Below are 13326 nucleotides of genomic sequence, written 5' to 3'. Positions count from 1 at the left end.
AGACTTCTCACTCCTCCTTATATACAGACAGCAGACTTCTCACCTCCTCCTTATATACAGACAGCAGACTCCTCACTCCTCCTTATATACAGACAGCAGACTCCTCACCCCCTCCTTATATACAGACAGCAGACTCCTCACCCCTCCTTATATACAGACAGCAGACTCCTCACCTCCTCCTTATATACAGACACCAGACTCCTCACTCCTCCTTATATACAGACAGCAGACTCCTCACCCCTCCTTATATACAGACAGCAGACTCCTCACATCCTCCTTATATACAGACACCAGACTCCTCACTCCTCCTTATATACAGACAGCAGACTCCTCACCCCTTCTTATATACAGACAGCAGACTCCTCACCCCTCCTTATATACAGACAGCAGACTTCTCACCTCCTCCTTATATACAGACAGCAGACTTCTCACTCCTCCTTATATACAGACAGCAGACTCCTCACCCCTCCTTATATACAGACAGCAGACTTCTCACCTCCTCCTTATATACAGACACCAGACTTCTCACTCCTCATTATATACAGACAGCAGACTCCTCACCTCCTCCTTTTATACAGACAGCAGACTCCTCACCCCCTCCTTATATACAGACAGCAGACTCCTCACCCCTCCTTATATACAGACAGCAGACTCCTCACCTCCTCCTTATATACAGACAGCAGACTGCTCACCCCTCCTTATATACAGACAGCAGACTCCTCACCTCCTCCTTATATACAGACAGTAGGCTTCTCACCCCCTCCTTATATACAGACAGCAAACTCCTCACCCCTCCTTATATACAGACAGCAGACTCCTCACCCCCTCCTTATATACAGACAGCAGACTCCTCACCCCTCCTTATATACAGACAGCAGACTCCTCACCTCCTCCTTATATACAGACAGCAGACTCCTCACTCCTCCTTATATACAGACAGCAGACTCCTCACCCCCTCCTTATATACAGACAGCAGACTTCTCACCCCTCCTTATATACAGACAGTAGACTCCTCACCCCCTCCTTATATACAGACAGCAGACTCCTCACCCCCTCCTTATATACAGACAGCAGACTCCTCACCCCCTCCTTATATACAGACAGCAGACTCCTCACCTCTCCTTATATACAGACAGCAGACTCCTCACCCCTCCTTATATACAGACACCAGACTTCTCAACTCCTCCTTATATACAGACAGCAGACTCCTCACCCCCTCCTTATATACAGACAGCAGACTTCTCACCCCTCCTTATATACAGACAGCAGACTCCTCACCTCTCCTTATATACAGACAGCAGACTCCTCACCCCTCCTTATATACAGACACCAGACTCCTCACCTCCTCCTTATATACAGACACCAGACTCCTCACCCCTCCTTATATACAGACAGCAGACTCCTCACCTCCTCCTTATATACAGACAGCAGACTCCTCACCCCCTCCTTATATACAGACAGCAGACTCCTCACCCCCTCCTTATATACAGACAGCAGACTCCTCACCTCTCCTTATATACAGACAGCAGACTCCTCACCCCTCCTTATATACAGACACCAGACTCCTCACCTCCTCCTTATATACAGACACCAGACTCCTCACCCCTCCTTATATACAGACAGCAGACTCCTCACCTCCTCCTTATATACAGACAGCAGACTCCTCACCCCTCCTAATATACAGACAGCAGACTCCTCACCTCCTCCTTATATACAGACAGCAGACTCCTCACTCCTCCTTATATACAGACAGCAGACTCCTCACTCCTCCTAATATACAGACAGCAGACTCCTCACCTCCTCCTTATATACAGACAGCAGACTCCTCATCTCCTCCTTATATACAGACAGCAGAGTTCTCACCTCCTCCTTATATACAGACAGCAGACTCCTCACCTCCTCCTTATATACAGACACCAGACTTCTCACCTCCTCCTTATATACAGACACCAGACTCCTCACTCCTCCTTATATACAGAGAGTAGGCTTCTCACCTCCTCCTTATATACAGACAGCAGACTCCTCACCGCCTCCTTATATACAGACAGCAGACTTCTCACCCCCTCCTTATATACAGACACCAGACTTCTCACCTCCTCCTTATATACAGACAGTAGGCTTCTCACCCCCTCCTTATATACAGACAGCAGACTCCTCACCTCCTCCTTATATACAGACAGCAGACTCCTCACCCCCTCCTTATATACAGACAGCAGACTCCTCACCTCCTCCTTATATACAGACAACAAACTCCTCACCCCTCCTTATATACAGACAGCAGACTCCTCACCCCTCCTTATATACAGACAGTATGCTTCTCTCCCCTCCTTATATACAGACAGCAGACTCCTCACCTCCTTATATACAGAGAGCAGACTCCTCACCCCTCCTTATATACAGACAGCAGACTCCTCACCCCCTCCTTATATACAGACAGCAGACTCCTCACCCCTCCTTATATACAGACAGTAGGCTTCTCACCCCCTCCTTATATACAGATAGCAGAATCCTCACCCCTCCTTATATACAGACAGTAGGCTTCTCACCCCCTCCTTATATACAGACAGCAGAGTTCTCACCTCCTCCTTATATACAGACACCAGACTTCTCACCTCCTCCTTATATACAGACATCAGACTCCTCACCCCCTCCTTATATACAGACAGTAGGCTTCTCACCCCCTCCTTATATACAGACAGCAGACTCCTCACCCCTCCTTATATACAGACAGTAGGCTTCTCACCTCCTCCTTATATACAGACACCAGACTTCTCACCTCCTCCTTATATACAGACAGCAGACTTCTCACCTCCTCCTTATATACAGACAGCAGAAGTCTCATCTCCTCCTTATATACAGACAGCAGACTCCTCACCTCCTCCTTATATACAGACAGTAGGCTTCTCACCCCCTCCTTATATACAGACAGCAGACTCCTCACTCCTCCTTATATACAGACAGCAGACTCCTCACCTTCTCCTTATATACAGACAGCAGACTCCTCATCTCCTCCTTATATACAGACAGCAGACTTCTCACCTCCTCCTTATATACAGACAGCAGACTCCTCACCCCTCCTTATATACAGACAGCAGACTCCTCACCTCCTCCTTATATACAGACAGCAGACTTCTCACCTCCTCCTTATATACAGACACCAGACTCCTCACTCCTCCTTATATACAGACAGCAGACTCCTCACCCCTCCTTATATACAGACAGCAGACTCCTCACCTCCTCCTTATATACAGACAGCAGACTCCTCACCCCTCCTTATATACAGACAGCAGACTCCTCACTCCTCCTTATATACAGACACCAGACGCCTCACCTCCTCCTTATATACAGACAGCAGACTCCTCACTCCTCCTTATATACAGACAGCAGACTCCTCACCCCCTCCTTATATACAGACAGCAGACTCCTCACCTCCTCCTTATATACAGACAGCAGACTCCTCATCTCCTCCTTATATACAGACAGCAGACTTCTCACCTCCTCCTTATATACAGACACCAGACTCCTCACTCCTCCTTATATACAGACAGCAGACTCCTCACCCCTCCTTATATACAGACAGCAGACTCCTCACCTCCTCTTTATATACAGACAGCAGACTCCTCACCCCTCCTTATATACAGACAGCAGACTCCTCACCTCCTCCTTATATACAGACAGCAGACTCCTCACCCCTCCTTATATACAGACAGCAAACTCCTCACTCCTCCTTATATACAGACACCAGACGCCTCACCTCCTCCTTATATACAGACAGCAGACTCCTCACTCCTCCTTATATACAGACAGCAGACTCCTCACCCCCTCCTTATATACAGACAGCAGACTCCTCACCTCCTCCTTATATACAGACAGCAGACTCCTCATCTCCTCCTTATATACAGACAGCAGACTTCTCACCTCCTCCTTATATACAGACACCAGACTCCTCACTCCTCCTTATATACAGACAGCAGACTCCTCACCCCTCCTTATATACAGACAGCAGACTCCTCACTCCTCCTTATATACAGACAGCAGACTCCTCACCTCCTCCTTATATACAGACAGCAGACTCCTCACCTCCTCTTTATATACAGACAGCAGACTTCTCACCTCCTCCTTATATACAGACACCAGACTCCTCACTCCTCCTTATATACAGACAGCAGACTCCTCACCCCTCCTTATATACAGACAGCAGACTCCTCACCTCCTCCTTATATACAGACAGCAGACTCCTCACCTCCTCCTTATATACAGACACCAGACTCCTCACTCCTCCTTATATACAGACAGCAGACTTCTCACCTCCTCCTTATATACAGACAGCAGACTCCTCACCTCCTCCTTATATACAGACAGCAGACTCCTCACCTCCTCCTTATATACAGACACCAGACTCCTCACTCCTCCTTATATACAGACAGCAGACTTCTCACTCCTCCTTATATACAGACAGCAGACTTCTCACCTCCTCCTTATATACAGACACCAGACTCCTCACCCCTCCTTATATACAGACAGCAGACTTCTCACCTCCTCCTTATATACAGACAGCAGACTTCTCACCTCCTCCTTATATACAGACAGCAGACTTCTCACTCCTCCTTATATACAGACAGCAGACTCCTCACCCCTCCTTATATACAGACAGCAGACTTCTCACCTCCTCCTTATATACAGACACCAGACTCCTCACTCCTCCTTATATACAGACAGCAGACTCCTCACTCCTCCTTATATACAGACAGCAGACTCCTCACCCCCTCCTTATATACAGACAGCAGACTCCTCACCCCTCCTTATATACAGACAGCAGACTCCTCACCTCCTCCTTATATACAGACACCAGACTCCTCACTCCTCCTTATATACAGACAGCAGACTCCTCACCCCTCCTTATATACAGACAGCAGACTCCTCACCTCCTCCTTATATACAGACACCAGACTCCTCACTCCTCCTTATATACAGACAGCAGACTCCTCACCCCTCCTTATATACAGACAGCAGACTCCTCACCCCTCCTTATATACAGACACCAGACTTCTCACTCCTCCTTATATACAGACAGCAGACTCCTCACCTCCTCCTTATATACAGACAGCAGACTCCTCACCCCCTCCTTATATACAGACAGCAGACTCCTCACCCCTCCTTATATACAGACAGCAGACTCCTCACCTCCTCCTTATATACAGACAGCAGACTCCTCACCCCTCCTTATATACAGACAGCAGACTCCTCACCTCCTCCTTATATACAGACAGTAGGCTTCTCACCCCTCCTTATATACAGACAGCAAACTCCTCACCCCTCCTTATATACAGACAGCAGACTCCTCACCCCCTCCTCATATACAGACAGCAGACTCCTCACCCCTCCTTATATACAGACAGCAGACTCCTCACCTCCTCCTTATATACAGACAGCAGACTCCTCACTCCTCCTTATATACAGACAGCAGACTCCTCACCCCCTCCTTATATACAGAAAGCAGACTTCTCACCCCTCCTTATATACAGACAGTAGACTCCTCACTCCTCCTTATATACAGACAGCAGACTTCTCACCTCCTCCTTATATACAGACAGCAGACTCCTCACCTCCTCCTTATATACAGACAGCAGACTCCTCACTCCTCCTTATATACAGACAGCAGACTCCTCACCCCCTCCTTATATACAGACAGCAGACTTCTCACCCCCTCCTTATATACAGACAGCAGACTCCTCACCCCCTCCTTATATACAGACAGCAGACTCCTCACCCCCTCCTTATATACAGACAGCAGACTCCTCACCCCTCCTTATATACAGACAGCAGACTCCTCACCCCTCCTTATATACAGACAGCAGACTCCTCACCTCCTTCTTATATACAGACAGCAGACTCCTCACCTCCTCCTTATATACAGACAGCAGACTCCTCACCCCCTTCTTATATACAGACAGCAGACTCCTCACCCCCTCCTTATATACAGACACCAGACTTCTCAACTCCTCCTTATATACAGACAGCAGAATTATCACCCCCTCCTTATATACAGACAGCAGACTCCTCACCTCCTCCTTATATACAGACAGCAGACTCCTCACCCCTCCTAATATACAGACAGCAGACTCCTTACCTCCTCCTTATATACAGACAGCAGACTCCTCACTCCTCCTTATATACAGACAGCAGACTCCTCACTCCTCCTTATATACAGTCAGCAGACTCCTCACTCCTCCTTATATACAGACAGCAGACTCCTCATCTCCTCCTTATATACAGACAGCAGAGTTCTCACCTCCTCCTTATATACAGACAGCAGACTCCTCACTCCTCCTTATATAGACAGCAGACTCCTCACTCCTCCTTATATGCAGACAGCAGAGTTCTCACCTCCTCCTTATATACAGACAGCAGACTCCTCACTCCTCCTTATATACAGACAGCAGACTCCTCACCCCCTCCTTATATACAGACAGCAGACTCTTCACCCCTCCTTATATACAGACAGCAGACTCCTCACCTCCTCCTTATATACAGACAGCAGACTCCTCACTCCTCCTTATATACAGACAGCAGACTCCTCACCCCCTCCTTATATACAGACAGCAGACTCTTCACCCCTCCTTATATACAGACAGCAGACTCCTCACCTCCTCCTTATATACAGACAGCAGACTCCTCACCTCCTCCTTATATACAGACAGCAGACTCCTCATCTCCTCCTTATATACAGACAGCAGACTCCTCACCCCTCCTTATATACAGACAGCAGACTCCTCACCCCTTCCTTATATACAGACAGTAGGCTTCTCACCCCCTCCTTATATACAGACAGCAGACTCCTCACCCCCTCCTTATATACAGACAGCAGACTCCTCACCCCCTCCTTATATACAGACAGTAGGCTTCTCACCTCCTCCTTATATACAGACAGTAGGCTTCTCACCTCCTCCTTATATACAGACAGTAGGCTTCTCACCTCCTCCTTATATACAGACAGCAGACTCCTCACCCCCTCCTTATATACAGACAGCAGACTCCTCACCCCCTCCTTATATACAGACAGCAGACTCCTCACCCCCTCCTTATATACAGACAGTAGGCTTCTCACCTCCTCCTTATATACAGACAGTAGGCTTCTCACCTCCTCCTTATACACAGACAGTAGGCTTTTCACCTCCTCCTTATATACAGACAGCAGACTCCTCACCCCCTCCTTATATACAGACAGTAGGCTTCTCACCTCCTCCTTGTATACAGACAGTAGGCTTCTCACCTCCTCCTGATATACAGACAGTAGGCTTCTCACCCCTCCTTATATATAGACAGCAGAGTCCTCACCTCCTCCTTATATACAGACAGCAGACTCCTCACCCCCTCCTTATATACAGACAGTAGGCTTCTCACCCCCTCCTTATATACAGACAGTAGGCTTCTCACCCCTCCTTATATACAGACAGCAGAGTTCTCACCCCTCCTTATATACAGACAGCAGAATTATCACCCCTCCTTATATACAGACAGCAGACTCCTCACCTCCTCCTTATATACAGACAGCAGACTCCTCACCTCCTCCTTATATACAAACAGCAGACTCCTCACCTCCTCCTTATATACAGACAGCAGACTCCTCACCCCTCCTTATATACAGTCAGCAGACTCCTCACCTCCTCCTTATATACAGACAGCAGACTCCTCACCTCCTCCTTATATACAGACAGCAGACTCCTCACCTCCTCCTTATATACAGACAGTCGGCTTCTCACCTTCTCCTTATATACAGACACCAGACTCCTCACCCCCTCCTTATATACAGACAGTCGGCTTCTCACCTTCTCCTTATATACAGACACCAGACTTCTCACCTCCTCCTTATATACAGACACCAGACTCCTCACTCCCTCCTTATATACAGACAGCAGACTCCTCACCTCCTCCTTATATACAGACAGCAGACTCCTCACCCCTCCTTATATACAGACAGCAGACTCCTCACCTCCTCCTTATATTCAGACAGCAGACTCCTCACCTCCTCCTTATATACCGATAGCAGACTCCTCACCTCCTCCTTATATACAGATAGTAGGCTTCTCACCCCCTCCTTATATACAGACAGTAGACTCCTCACCTCCTCCTTATATACAGACAGCAGACTCCTCACCTCCTCCTTATATACCGATAGCAGACTCCTCACCTCCTCCTTATATACAGATAGTAGGCTTCTCACCTCCTCCTTATATACAGACAGCAGACTTCTCACCCCCTCCTTTTATACAGACAGCAGACTCCTCACTCCTCTTTATATACAGACAGCAGACTTCTCACCCCTCCTTATATACAGACAGTCGGCTTCTCACCTTCTCCTTATATACAGACACCAGACTCCTCACCTCCTCATTATATACAGACAGCAGACTCCTCACTCCTCCATATATACAGACACCAGACTCCTCACCTCCTCCTTATATACAGACAGCAGACTCCTCACCTCCTCCTTATATACAGACACCAGACTCCTCACCTCCTCCTTATATACAGACAGCAGACTCCTCACCCCCTCCTTATATACAGACAGCAGACTTCTCACCCCCTTCCTTATATACAGATAACGGACTTCTCACCTCCTCCTTATATACAGACATCAGACTCCTCACCTCCTCCTTATATACAGACAGCAGACTCCTCACCTCCTCCTTATATACAGACAGCAGACTCCTCACCTCCTCCTTATATGCAGACAGCAGACTCCTCACCTCCTCCTTATATACAGACAGCATACTTCTCACCCCCTCCTTATATACAGACAGCAGACTTCTAATCTCTCCTTATATACAGACAGCAGACTTCTCACCTCCTCCTTATATGCAGACTAAAGACTTCTCACATCCTCCTTATATGCAGACAGCAGACTTCTCACCTCCTCCTTATATGCAGACTAAAGACTTCTCACATCCTCCTTATATGCAGACAGCAGACTTCTTATCCTCTTATATACAGACAGCAAACTTCTAATCTCTCCTTATACACAGACTGAAGATTTCTCTCCCCTCCTTATATACAGACTGAAGACTTCTCACATCCTCCTTATATACAGACAGAAGATTCTGTCTTCCATGTGTCCTTATCCACCCAGCGGCCGCCACCACTACATGAACAGTTCTTCTGATTGATGCTTGTGTGCTGTGCTTGACTAATGCTTGTTTCTTCTTTCTGCTATGTAATGATCGGTTACTCGCCTGACTACTCTAGTGGTTCCAGGTCTGTGTTGCTGACGACGCTGCAGCACCCCAGGGTCCTGGTTGTTGCAGTAATATCATTCTCCTCTCGGGGGGAGTGATGTTACGTTTGGAGGCAATGAAAGACAACTGAATCCAGGTATCACAAAAATACAACACATTTCACACTCCAGACCACCAGGGGGAGCCTCTGCTCCAATTTATTAGTTCACTTCTCACACTTAGGTAAAACTGGTTGCCTGGATAGGAAGTTAGGCAGTTGCTGGCTGAGCTTTGCTCAGGTAGTTGGTCCCTGACGGGTGGGATCCTGTCAGAGGCTGAGACAGAAGGACATGGAGCTGCACCTGCCCTGAGTGCGGCAGCCTCCCAGAAAGAGACACTAAAAGAGAACTGTATTGTAGAGAGGGTGAAGAAGTCGCAGAAAAGGAGTGGATATCAGAGGAGTTCTGCCCTGCACAGGCTGCCTCCTTCTGAGGCGCAAGATCCCGGTAGCCGGAACACCGAGAGAGCAACAGTCCTTTATGCTTTGCTCCAGACACCGGCAGGACAGCTAATTTCACGTTTCCTGCCCACCCTATACCCAGGAGGCAAGGTGGCACCCACGAGAGGCCGGGGCATGATAGAGTCCCTGTAAAAAGCCTCAAGCCACCGGTCACACGGATTTGTCCTATCCATCTGGGGGACAGAGAGAGAGACATTACATCTGTAGCATCTTCAGCAGTTGTGAGGACCTTATGAGAAGCTTAGCAGTAAGGTACTACAACACATGGCGCTAGAGGAAGTTTACTGATTTCTACCTGGACAAGGGGCCCTGGATTTGCCTCCAAACCGACTGGACTGTGCCTGCCCCATGGTCTGATGCTCTGGACTGTGGATGCGGAAACCTTCAGTAAAAAGGTAAAGAGACTGCAACCTTGTGTCCTCGTTCTTCACTGCGCCTCTCACCATCCACCATCTACACACTGGGAAGCCCTGGGGGACATACTTCACCTGTGGGAAGGTATACCATCTAGCTGCCATAACATCACCCCAGCGGACCCCTTAAAGCAGCGTCGATCACCCTGACCGAATACCACAGGTGGCGTCATGAACATTTCCCCTTTAAAGACCTTTCCCTTTAACTCGGACGTCCCAAGGGCCACAGACCGGGTCATCCACCGTGACATCCCCCTTGAGAACCGAAGGACCCGGTACCGAGTACCCCTATCCCTTGGGGGTGCTCCAGCGCCCTGAGTTCAGATACCAAAGCACGTACCCCCAGATTTCCAGTAACATAGGTAGCACCACTATGGTACCATATCCTCCTCTATGTTCTTACACATTGGGTAACCGGTATGAATGGCAAATAAATCACTGCAACAATCATTAAGACTGATAGATATTATTTTGTTTACTTTTTGTTTCATTAGATCTTATCAGTCTTTAGACATATTTTAATCAAAACTTTATATTTTCCTATGGTAGATAAGGATTTTCTCACCGTTTGGCAAGATATTCATGCTTTATCTAGGTATAACAATAAACTGCTTTTTCCAATGAATGTTAGTCTAATTATTTCTAGCATAAAATTGAAAATGATTCCAGCAATAAATATTTAGACTGAATCATGTCGCCAAAATAATTTTCGGATTAATTGTTGAAAACTGCATCAGGCCACTGTATAATTAAAGTAAATTTCATATTGAACAAGTGAAAGTCTTACTACTGAATGACTCATAAGGCTCAGGTGGAACAAATGTTTTATATAGTGTGTCACTGGTAATGTTCTGGAGAGTTGATATGTTTCACTGCACTTAACAGCGTCAGTGATTAAAACCCAGAGATTTTTCTCCAGCACACTAAGTGCTGTGAGGGGTTAACAGCTAATTTACATAATGGGCTGGGTTTTTGTGGAAAATCATAGAATGGTTGGGAGGATGTCCACCTTATCTCCACCCCAGGGACTGGTCTGGGGCTTAAATAGCTGGACTCCAGATGTAGTTTTGGTTCAGTAGGGCTGGAGAGAGGATCTCCAGTGGTTTGTGTTCGGAGTAGGAATGACTGAACCTGTGTTGCTCTAGAGAAGGCAGTTTCCAGCAAATATGTGGACTGTGTTACAGCATTTTTTTTTGTTTTCCTGTTTTGCCTGAAGGCCTGTGTTTACTTTTCCCGTCATGTTGGTTTATGCTGTCCATATAATAAACCAACAGAAGGTTTAAAGAGACAGTGTTCCTGTTTTCTACCTCCATGTACTGCTGAGTAAGTTGAACTACCACAATATAAGTATTATGCCCCTCCTCATTAGACCTATAGGAGCTTTTATGGCCTCTCAATGTAAACCCACAGGCATTAATATGGAGTTCGCCCCTTTGCAGCTATAACAGCACCTAGTCTTCGGGAAGGTTTCCTACAAGATTTTGGAGAGGTCTCTGGAAATTTTTGCCCTTTCATTCACAAGAACAATTGGTATTGGTATGCTGAAGATATTTCTTTCTTATTTTTATGTAAGTTTCATTATATTACATTTTGTTTTTGTGCTAGAGGAGTTTTAGCTTTTTTTTTTAATGGTCATGTTGCCAAATACATATGTAGGTTTACAAAAAAAAAATCCCAATCACTTCATGTTTTACGCCTTTCACCAATAACAGCATATAAACCATTTTCTGTGTTGTATAGGTAGTTATGATTACATGCATAGCAGATATGTTAACGTTATTTACTGAATTGGGATGTTTATTTTTGCAAAAAAAAATTAAAAAAAGTGATTATTGTAGTTGTTTAATTAATTTTATAAGAATTTTTTTTTATATTTAACCTCCAATATACAGGTATCTAGAGATGTGGTGTATACAGAGAAGTTTCCATATGTACAGTACTAGTATGATATTCAAAGAATACTATTTAGATATTTAGGAAGAGAAAATTCTCCTATACTTAGCAGTGCATTCTGTGACTGTATGCTAAAGCTCCTGCCTGACAAGCTGGAGGTTATGGGCTTGAATACTCGAACAAACATCAATTCAAGAAAAATAAAGAATTAACTATATCTGAATGTATCTACAGAGCAGGGACAGATGCCAGAGCCCCTAGGTTCTGAGTCAGAGGAGGAGAAACCAAATGATCTCACCTCAAGGCAGATATGGTCTTGTCTGCACCGCAGCACTTGGCAACCGCCTTTGTGTGACTTTGTGGTCTCCATTTCACAGCTGAGGTGCTGTGCTTCATGAGCGCTTCCACTCCTCAGTTGATTAAGGCAGGGGTCCCCAACTCCAGTCCTCAAGGCCCACCAACAGGTCATGTTTTCAGGATTTCCTTTGCATTGCACAGGTGATGCAATTATTACCTGGGCAAGACTAAGGAAATCCTGAAAACATGACATGTTGGTGGGCCTGGAGGACTGGAGTTGGGGACCCCTGGATTAAGGTGTCAAGAAATGTAATGAACTGACTAGTTACACCGGTGACCGGTTACAGGACCACGCTGGTATCAGTGAGCTCTTTACCACCAACCATTCTGTCACGTTAGTAAAGGCAGACAAGATGGTGAGGCACCAGATGTTATACATTGGGGGCAAGACGGTCGGATGTTATATACTGGGGGGGGGGGGATGTCGAGATTCATACACCGGGGTTAGGGGCCGGATGTTAAAAACTGGGGAAGAAGCGGTCAGATATTATATATCAGTGGGGAGGTTGGTCAAATGTTATACACTGGGGGCAAGGTGCCAGATGTTATACACTGGGAAAGAGAGGCGGTCAGACATTATATATCAGTGGGGATGGGCTCAAATGTTATACTACGAGGGTAAGGGGGTCAGATGTTATACACTGGGGGTGAGAGGCCGGATGCTATACACGGGGGAGGGAGGCCGGATATTATACCCTGGGGGTGAAGGGCAGGGTGTTATTCACTGGGGGTAATGGGACTGATTGAAAAACCTGAATTGAATGATTAAGACAGGCCCAATAATTTTGGTTTTATGTATACATGACAGTTACATGTAAAACACTGACACACATGGTCGGGAGGTAGGAGACAAAGGGGAAGTGTCTGTGTATTTGGATAGAGGTTGAGTGACTATAAAACCTCTACATTTCTAATAGACACCAAACAA

Source organism: Ranitomeya imitator, chromosome 7, assembly GCF_032444005.1.
Source record: "Ranitomeya imitator isolate aRanImi1 chromosome 7, aRanImi1.pri, whole genome shotgun sequence".
Taxonomy (NCBI): Eukaryota; Metazoa; Chordata; class Amphibia; order Anura; family Dendrobatidae; genus Ranitomeya; species Ranitomeya imitator.
This window is presented reverse-complemented; position numbering follows the sequence as displayed.